This window comes from Triticum dicoccoides, chromosome 2B, assembly GCF_002162155.2.
Source record: "Triticum dicoccoides isolate Atlit2015 ecotype Zavitan chromosome 2B, WEW_v2.0, whole genome shotgun sequence".
Lineage (NCBI taxonomy): Eukaryota > Viridiplantae > Streptophyta > Magnoliopsida > Poales > Poaceae > Triticum > Triticum dicoccoides.
This window is the reverse complement of record NC_041383.1, coordinates 393,765,681-393,775,488: the sequence shown is the minus strand read 5'-3', so window position 1 is coordinate 393,775,488 and position 9,808 is coordinate 393,765,681.

The window sequence follows — 9,808 nt, the reverse complement described above, 5'->3', positions numbered from 1 at the left end:
TTATTCAATTCAAGTCTACGATATAAAGAGAGAGGCATAACACTAACATCGGCTCCAAGATCACATAAAGCAGTTCTAACATAATTTCTTTTAATGGAGCATGGTATAGTTGGAACACCCAGATCTCCAAGTTTCTTGGTATTCCACCCTTAAAAGTGTAATTAGCAAGCATGGTGGAAATTTCAGCTTCCGGTATCTTTCTTTTATTTGTAATGATATCCTTCACATACTTAGCATAAGGATTTACTTTCAGCATATCAGCTAAGCGCATACGCAAGAAAATAGGTCTAATCATTTCAGCAAAGCGCTCAAAATCCTCATCATCCTTTGACTTGGATGGTTTAGGAGGAAAGGGCATGGGTTTCTGAACCCATGGTTCTCTTTCTTTACCGTGTCCTAGCAACAAACTCTCTCTTATCATAACATTGATTCTTTGACTATGGGTTATCAATATCAATAGCAGGTTCAATTTCTACATCATTGTTTTTGCTAGGTTGAGCATTAACATGAACATTATCATTAACATTATCACTAGGTTCATGTTCATCACCTGATTGTATTTCAGCATCAGAAATAGAAATATCATTAGGATTCTCAGGTGTGTCTATAGTAGGTTCACTAGAAGCATGCAAAGTTCTATCGTTTTTCTTTTTCTTCTTTTTAGAAGAACTAGGTGCCTCTAAATTATTTCTTTGAGAATCTTGCTCGATTCTATTAGGATGGCCTTCGGGATACAAAGGTTCCTGAGTCATTCTACCAGTTCTAGTAGCCACTCTAACAGCAAAGTCATTTTTATTATTTAATTCATCAAGCAAATCATTTTGAGCTTTAAGTACTTGCTCAGCTTGAGTAGCAACCATAGAAGCATATTTTCTAACGAGTTTGAGTTCATCTTTAACTCTAGCCAGATTATCGCTTACGCGTCCTATCTCGAAAGCATTATTCTTTAACTCTCTACCAACATAAGCATTAAAACTTTCTTGTCTAGCCATAAAGTCATCAAATTCATCTAAGCAAGGGCTATGAAATTTGGTAGAGGGGACTTCAACTTTGTCATATCTATAGAGAGAATTTACCTTTACTACCTGTGTCGGGTTATCAAGACAATGTGGTTCTTCCATAGGCGGTATATTAAGACCATGTATTTCTTCAATAGGAGGTAAATTCTTAACGTCTTCATCTTTAATACCTTTTTCTTTCATTGATTTCTTTGCCTCTTGCATATCTTCAGGACTGAGAAATAAAACACCTCTCTTCTTCGGAGTGGGTTTAGGAATAGGCTCAGGAGTTGGCTCAATTGGTTCAGGAATTACTTCAGGAATTGGCTCAGGAAGAGTCCAATTATTTTCATTAGTCAACATATTATTCAATAATATTTTAGCTTCGTCAATTGTTCTTTCCCTAAAAACACAACCAGCACAACTATCCAAGTAGTCCTTGGAAGCATCGCTTAGTCCATTATAAAAGATATAAAGTATTTCATTTTTCTTAAGAGGATGATCAGGCAAAGCATTAAGTAACCGTAGAAGCCTCCCCCAAGCTTGTGGGAGACTCTCTTCTTTGATTTGCACAAAATTATATATTTCCCGCAAGGCAGCTTGTTTCTTATGAGCAGGGAAATATTTAGCAGATAAGTAATAAATCATATCCTGGGGACTACGCGCACAACTAGGAGCAAGAGAATCATACCAAGTCTTAGCATCACCCTTTAATGAGAACAGAAATATCTTAAGAATATAAAAAAAGCGAGACTTCTCATCATTAGTAAATAGGGTGGCTATATCATTCAACTTGGTAAGATGTGCCACAACAGTTTCAGATTCAAGGCCATAAAAAGGATCAGATTCAACTAAAGTAATAATCTTAGGATCAACAGAGAATTCATAATCCTTATCAGTAACACAGATAGGTGAAGTAGCAAAAACAGGGTCGGGTTTCATTCTAGCATTAAGAGACTGCTGCTTCCATTTAGCTAATAATTTCTTAAGATCATATCTATCATTGGAAGCAAAGATTTCCCTAGCAGCTTCTTCATTCATAACATAACCCTTAGGAACAACAGGCAATACATAATCATTGGGAGAACCTTCATCATCACTATCATCCATAACAGGTTCTTCAGTAATTTCATTCCCCCTAACTCTAGCAAGTTGTTCATCAAGAAATTCACCTAATGGCAAAGTAGTATCAAGCATAGAAGTAGTTTCATCATGCATAGCAGAAGTGGCATCATCAATAACATGCGATATATCAGAATTCATAGCAGTAGCAGGTTTAGGTGTCGCAAGCCTACTAATAACGGAAGGAGAATCAAGTGCAGAGCTAGATGGCAGTTCCTTACCTCCCCTCGTAGTTGAGGGCAAAATAGTAGTTCAGTCGTCTTTCAAGTTCTTCATAGTGATCAACAGATATAAATCCCAAGTGACTCAGAGAATAGAGCTATGCTCCCCGGCAACGGCGCCAGAAATTAGTCTTGATAACCCACAAGTGTAGGGGATCGCAACATCTTTCTAGGGTAAAGTATTCAACCCAAATTTATTGATTCGACACAATGGGAGCCAAATAATATTCTTGACTATTAGCAGTTGAGTTGTCAATTCAACCGCACCTGGATAACTTAGTATCTGCAGCAAAGTATTTAGTAGCAAAAGTGGTATGATAATAAAGGTAACAGTAGCAAAAGTAAAGATAATAGTTTTTGGGTTTTTGTAGTAGTTGTAACAGTAGCAACGGAAAAGTAAATAAGCGAAGAACAATATATGAAAAGCTCGTAGGCAATGGATCAGTGATGGATAATTATGCCAAATGCGATTCCTCATGTAATAGCTATAACATAGGGTGATATAGAACTAGGTCCAATTCATTGATGTAATGTAGGCATGTATTCCGTAAGTAGTCATACGTGCTTATGGAAAGGAACTTGCATGACATCTTTTGTCCTACCCTCCCGTGGCAGCGGGGTCCTAGTGGAAACTAAGGGATATTAAGGCCTCCTTTTAATAGAGAACCATAACAAAGCATTAGCACATAGTGAATACATGAACTCCTCAAACTACGGTCATCACCGAGAAGTATCCCGATTATTGTCACTTCGGGGTTGTCGGATCATAACACATAATAGGTGACTATAGACTTGCAAAATAGGATCAAGAACACACTTGCAAAATAGGATCAAGAACACACATATATTCATGAAAACATAATAGGTTCAGATCTGAAATCATTGCACTCAGGCCCTAGTGACAAGCATTAAGCATAGCAAAGTCATAGCAACATCAATCCCAGAACATAGTGGATACTAGGGATCAAACCCTAACAAAACTAACTTGATTACATGGTAAATCTCATCCAACCCATCACCGTCCAGCAAGCCTACGATGGAATTACTCACACACGACGGCGAGAATCATGAAATTGGTGATGGAGGATGGTTGATGATGACAACGATGACGAATCCCCCTCTTCGGAGCCCCGAACGGACTCCAGATCAGCCCTCCCGAGAGAGATTAGGGCTTGGCGGCGGCTCCGTGTCGTAAAACGCAATGAAACTTTTCTCTCTGATTTTTTCCTCCCCGAAAGTGAATATATGGAGTTGGAGTTGAGGTTGGTGGAGGTCCAGGGGGCGCACGAGATAGGGGGCGCGCCCTACAGGGGGGCGCCCCCTGTCTCGTGGACAGGCCCTGGCCCCCCTAGTGTATTTCTTTCGCCCAGAAATTCTTACTAATTCCAAAAAGTGCCTTTGTGGATTTTTAGGATATTCCGAGAACTTTTCTTTTCTACACATAAAACGACATCATGGCAGTTCTGCTGAAAACAACGTCAGTACGGGTTAGTTTCATTCAAATCATGGAAGTTAGAGTCCAAAACAAGGGCAAAAGTGTTTGGAAAAGTAGATACGTTGGAGACGTATCATTAGTGTGTGCGCCTTCACAAATCGGACTGCAAAATTACCATAGCATGTTGGTGCCATGTCATGGCACCAAGCCAAGTTTCATTATTTTCATGCATGTTTTGGATTTACAGGAATTAAGAAACTAAGTTTATCAATGTTTCCAGCCCAGCCACGACGCCCAGAATTTTGAATTTCATTCCCATTTCTTGCATGGAACCTAGAAATTTACCCGAGGACACACATGTGATTTTTCAACCAACTTTAGTGCACTGGAGCATGTGCTTGTGTTTCAAATTTGAATTATGTACACAAAGGTGACACATTCCCTCTTAGAACCACGAGCCTTCTTGAGAGAAGCTCTGGTTTGCATGAAGCTTATACCAAAATTTGTTGCTATTCAGCCAATTTTTTTTACCACGGCATGGTACTACCATGACATGACACCATGCCAAGTTTCATGATTTTCAGGCGTATTTTGGGTTTACAAGAATTTTAAAACCAAGTTTCTCAATGTTCTCGGTCGAGCCACGATGCCCAGATGTTTGAATTTTATTCCCATTTCTTGCATGGGACCTAGAAATTCACCCGAGGACACAGATGTGATTTTTCAACCAACTTTGATGCACGGGAGCATGTGCTTGTAGTTCAAATTTGAATTATGCACATTAAATGACCAGAAACTCAATTAATGTATAAAAAAGGCCAAACGAACCCGGAATAATTCCAAAATTCAACAGGGCACTCATGTAGTTTTATGTTGTCTTTGTAAAGAAACTCAAGGGGGGGGCACCGTATATCGTTTCGCACTCAAAGCTGGCAAGTTCCCTCTCAGAACCACGAGCCTCCTTGAGAGAAGCTTCGGTTTGCAAGAAGCTTATACCAAAATCTGTTCCTATTTGGCCATTTTTTACCACAGCATGGTAGTACCATGACATGACACCATGCCAAGTTTCATGATTTTCAGACGTGTTTTGGATTTACAAGAATTTTAAAACCAAGTTTCTCAATGTTCTCGGCCGAGCCACGATGCCCAGATGTTTCAGTTTTATTCCCATTTCTTGAATGGGACCTAGAAATTCACGCGAGGACACAGATGTGATTTTTCAACCAACTTTGGTGCACAAGAGCATGCGCTTATAGTTCAAATTTGAATTATGCACATTAAATTGACCAGAAACTCAATTAATGTATACGAAAGACAAACGAACCCGGAATAATTCCAAAATTTAACAGGGCACTCATGTAGTTCTATGTTGCCTTTGTAAAGAAACTCAAGGGGGGCAGCGTATATCATTTCGCACTCAAAGGTGGCACATTCCCTCTTAGAACCACGAGCTTTCTTGAGAGAAGGTTCGGTTTGCAAGAAGCTTATGGGGCTGTTTGGATGGCAGCCCCAAGCTGCCCTTCCAAAATTTTGGTTGTTGACCACAGGTTGGGCCAGTGTTTGGATCGCAACAAAGTTTTTGGCTCACAGCCAACTTTTTGGCCAGCCGTTGTGATTCCGCACTAGCGTGTGGGCGAGTTCCCGACGGCTATTTCCTTCACCAAAATGTTGGCATGCCGTCGTTTTGGTCGGGCTGGTGTGGGCATAATCTAAACGGCCCCTATACCAAAACTTGTTCCAAATCGGCCCAATTTTTTCCCACAACATGTTAGTGCCATGACATGATGCCAAGTTTCATGATTTCTAGGCGAGTTTTGGATTTACATGAATTTAAAATCCAAGTTTCTCGATGTTCTCGGTTGAGTCACGATGCCCAGATGTTTGAATTTCATTCTCATTTCTTCCATGGGACCTAGAAATTCAACCAAGGACACACATGTGATTTTTCAACCAACTTTGGTGCACCGGAGCATGTGCCTGCAATTCAAATTTGGATTATGCACATTAAAAGTCCATAAACTCAATTAATGTATAAAAGGCTAAACGAACCCGAAATAATTCCAAAATTTAACAGGGCACTCATATAGTTCTATCTTTCCTCTGTAAAGAAAATCTGGGGGGAGGCAGCGTATATCGTTTCGCACACAAAGGTGACACATTCCCTCTCGGAACCACGAGGCTTGTTGAGAGAATCTCCAGTTTTGCTAGAAGCTTATACCAAAACTTGTCCCAATTCAGCCAAAAATTATACATATGAAAACATGGTTTAGATTATCCCAAACATCTCGCTACCTAGACCAATGTACTATGATTTGAATTCAACGTAAAATGGATACAAATATTTGAATTGGAGATCGTATGGTACATGTAGTTCATAGTGAAATATGATTACTGCTATATGCATGTTTTTTGTTATCAAGATAATATTTAAATGATTCTATAACTTGACAACAATCGTATTCAAATAAGGAAAATTGATTCAAATTTAGTCCATATGGTAGACGACAATATATATGTTCACAGGCTGGAGTAAAATGTTCATATATGATGGAAGATCAAAATGTACGACTACATCAATTATAAACCGCAAGGTCACCTAACGATATATTCGAATTCAACATAACGTGGATTCAAAAATTGAAATTCGAGATCCTGGCATTTGTAATCATATAAAAAGGGGCGTTACTCTTTATTTTGGTGGGAATTGATTTGTTTTTATTGTTGTTGAGGGAAGCGCGAAGCGATTTGGTACTGTACAGGGTAATCTTGTTCTCCCGATTTATTTTACATTTTTCTTGTAGTTTTTTCAATGGCATCTATAGCAATATAGTAAAAGGGGACATGACTCTCTTCTGTCTTGTATGAATTGTTTCTTTACACGTTAAGTTTGTTCTGCCAAACAAGGAATCCGCACCTTGTTATCCCGAAATTTTCAAGCTCGAGTATCTTTTGTCTCACCTGCTTTGAAACTCCCGTCTCTTCAACCCGCGCCGCGCCTTGTTATCCCGAAATTTCGACGCGCGCGAAAACTCCCTCCTCATCCGAAATTGGTCCCGCAGCCCAGACACGCGAAATCACCCTTCTACCCCTCAGCCGGAAATGAAGCTCGACGTCGCAGTGTCAAAACCGGTGGGGGTATGCTGGTAACTTACCCTACATTTCGGACAAGCGCGTCCCTAAGCCATGGCCTCCCCCCTCCCTTCCCTTTTGTTCCCCCCATTCGTACACCGAGGCCGCCAAAACCAGCGAAACCCCACGCTCCTCCGCCGGCCTCCCGACCGCCGCCCAGCCGGAGACTCTTCCTCGACTACATCGTCCACCGCAATAGCTCGCCGTCCCTCATCCACCGCACTGGATGAGGATCCATCACCGATCTCACCGTCCCGCTGGATCAGCCGCCCTGTCCTCCACCTCCAAGGAGCTGCCCCCGATGTTCACCTCATCTATCACGCCACCTCCATCCCCACAGCGCCGTCTTGACATGCCCCACCGGAACCGCAGCACCCTCACCAATTCCTTCGATGAAGCCGAGGCCAACTCGGCGCCACCAAGGAGGTTCTGCACTCACTGCTACATTTTATCTTTTATTCGATCTCACGGGGCTGCCGGCGCTCGATACCGAGCAGCCATGGTGGGTCTCCATCGACGGCGCCATCGCCGGACGCATCATCCACGGCGTCTCTCCCCCATGTCGTTGCTTCCTCAGTGGCAACTTTCACACCGACACTAGCTGCAGCTGCTCCGGCTCTCGCTCGCGCTGTGGCTCTATTCTTGCGGTCGGTCGCGCTGCTACACTGCTCTTGCTTTCGTTCGTGCTGCTGCTCTACTCTGCTATTGCTATCAGTTGTGTTGCTGCTCCACTCTTGCTCTAGTTCGTGTTGCTGCTATGCTCTTGCTCTCGCTCGCGTAACAGCTGCTGCTGCACGACCTCCGGCAGCTACAGGAGTTGCTGCTTTAGCACTCGCTCACGATGCTATTGCACGACTTGCTCTCTGCTAGTGCGTTCCCTACTCGAGCGTCTACTGATTTAGATCACTGCTTCTCTACTACTAGTGCTCGAACACCCTAAACATCTATTGCAATGCTCTGCTACTAGTTCAATCAGTTTCAACAGTAAATTTTAGTTTCGATTGTAAAGTTCATCTTCTTCAGTTAAGTTCAGAGTGAACAGTACTTACAACATCTGTCGGAGAGGCCGTGGCGCGGCTGATGCATTTTACATCTAGCACTTTTTTGTGATGTATTTTACATCATCTATTGCAGATGATATTAGAGTCCCACTTAAGATTAACGTTGTCTGTCTTGTCCTGCTTCAGCCTCGCCACCGTACACCTCACTGGAGCTGCTCCAACGACGGAACCATCCATCACAGTGGAGTAGTACCCTCGGTGTTGTTTCTAGAGGCCTCAGGTCTTCTTACCCTCCTCCGACAGTCACACCAGCATCACCATCCTCCACGTCCAATCCAATGATGCTGAGGTCCACAAGGCTATGCCAAGGAGGTTGTACACTCGTCGCATCACTTTGTTACTCTGCATTCATGTCGATCCCTCAGGTATCCTTTGCTATGGAACTACTATGGTACTACTATTCGTGCATTTGGTTAGAAGGAGTGGAGCAAAGCAAAACTGGAGTTTTTTTTCCTTTGGTGTCTCTTTCTAAGAAAAAACGTAGGAATTTTAATATTCACTTGGACGTCCTTTTCAAATTAATATGCATGAAGAACAAAACTAATTGCATTACTGGCATAATAAGATTCTTATTTTTTTTCATTTTCACGTGGTTTGACTTTAATTTGACCATGTTTCTCCATTGGTGTGTCCTTCCAATTCATGTGAACCAAACACCTAGGTTGACTGAAATCCTATGTTTCCAAATGCTCTGTTTTGCTTAGTTATACATTGGTTATTATTACTTGCTACTTTATCGTTCAAACTTGAGTTTTAAAATCCCCGTGGGTCTCATATTGAGGCAGCAACGAATAGTATCTTTCTACTATCTGGTTCATCTAGGGTCTTCTATGTGGTTCATGTTGGGTGGGTAACAAACAATAGATGATCCATTGTCTATCTTTTTAAACTGAAGCTATAATCTACCTTCTATCATTAGTTTTGGATCCATCCACTCGTTTGCTACCATCAGTCTTGATTTTTGCATGCACCCATTAGGCCTTACAAAATCAAACTATTTTTTTATAATGCATGTCAGATATTGTACACAATCGTACTGAACATGTAGAAAAAAGGAGAAGACCGTTGCGTGGGAATATAATGTCATGAAGACGCCGTTCCATGGTGGGTGAAGTGCCCCCCTCCCACATTTCCAGATTATATTCCAGAGGAAGATAACTGTTCAGATGGGGATTCAGAAGGAGCCGACTACTCCTGTTTACCACCTGAGGTGTTTGCTCTAACCCGGCATGCTGATGTTGGTCATATCATGCATATGGCGCCTCGCATTGCTTACATTATACATCTTATATGTCATGAGCTTAGTTTAGATTTGCTTTGTGTGAATGCCACCTGTTTGGTTTCTATATCATACTCCCACCGTTCCTAAATATTTATCTTTTTAGAGATTTCAACAAGTGACTACATACGGAGCAAAATGAGTGAATCTACACTCTAAAATATGTCTATATACATCCGTATATGGTAGTCCATTTGAAATCTGTAAAAAAGACAAATATTTAGGAATAGAGGGAGTATATGGGAATTATGCAATGCGATCTTCTTTAGCCAGGCATCATATACGTGAATCATGCAATGCCATCCTGTTTAGCCAATCACCGTATATGTGAATTGTATCGTGCCATATTTTTTTCATAATGTATTCCATTTGTCAATAATGTTTATACATTCATCTACTCTTCCTGTCGATCAGCCATTTGAGTCTGTCATGGGAAAATCTGGAGCGAAAACAAGGTCTTCTGAGCAGTCAGTGCTACCTGTCGATGCAGATTTCTTGCTAGTTACAGATAGCTCCTCAGAGGAGGATTCAGAGATAGATGACCAGTCGTATCCCCCCCCCCC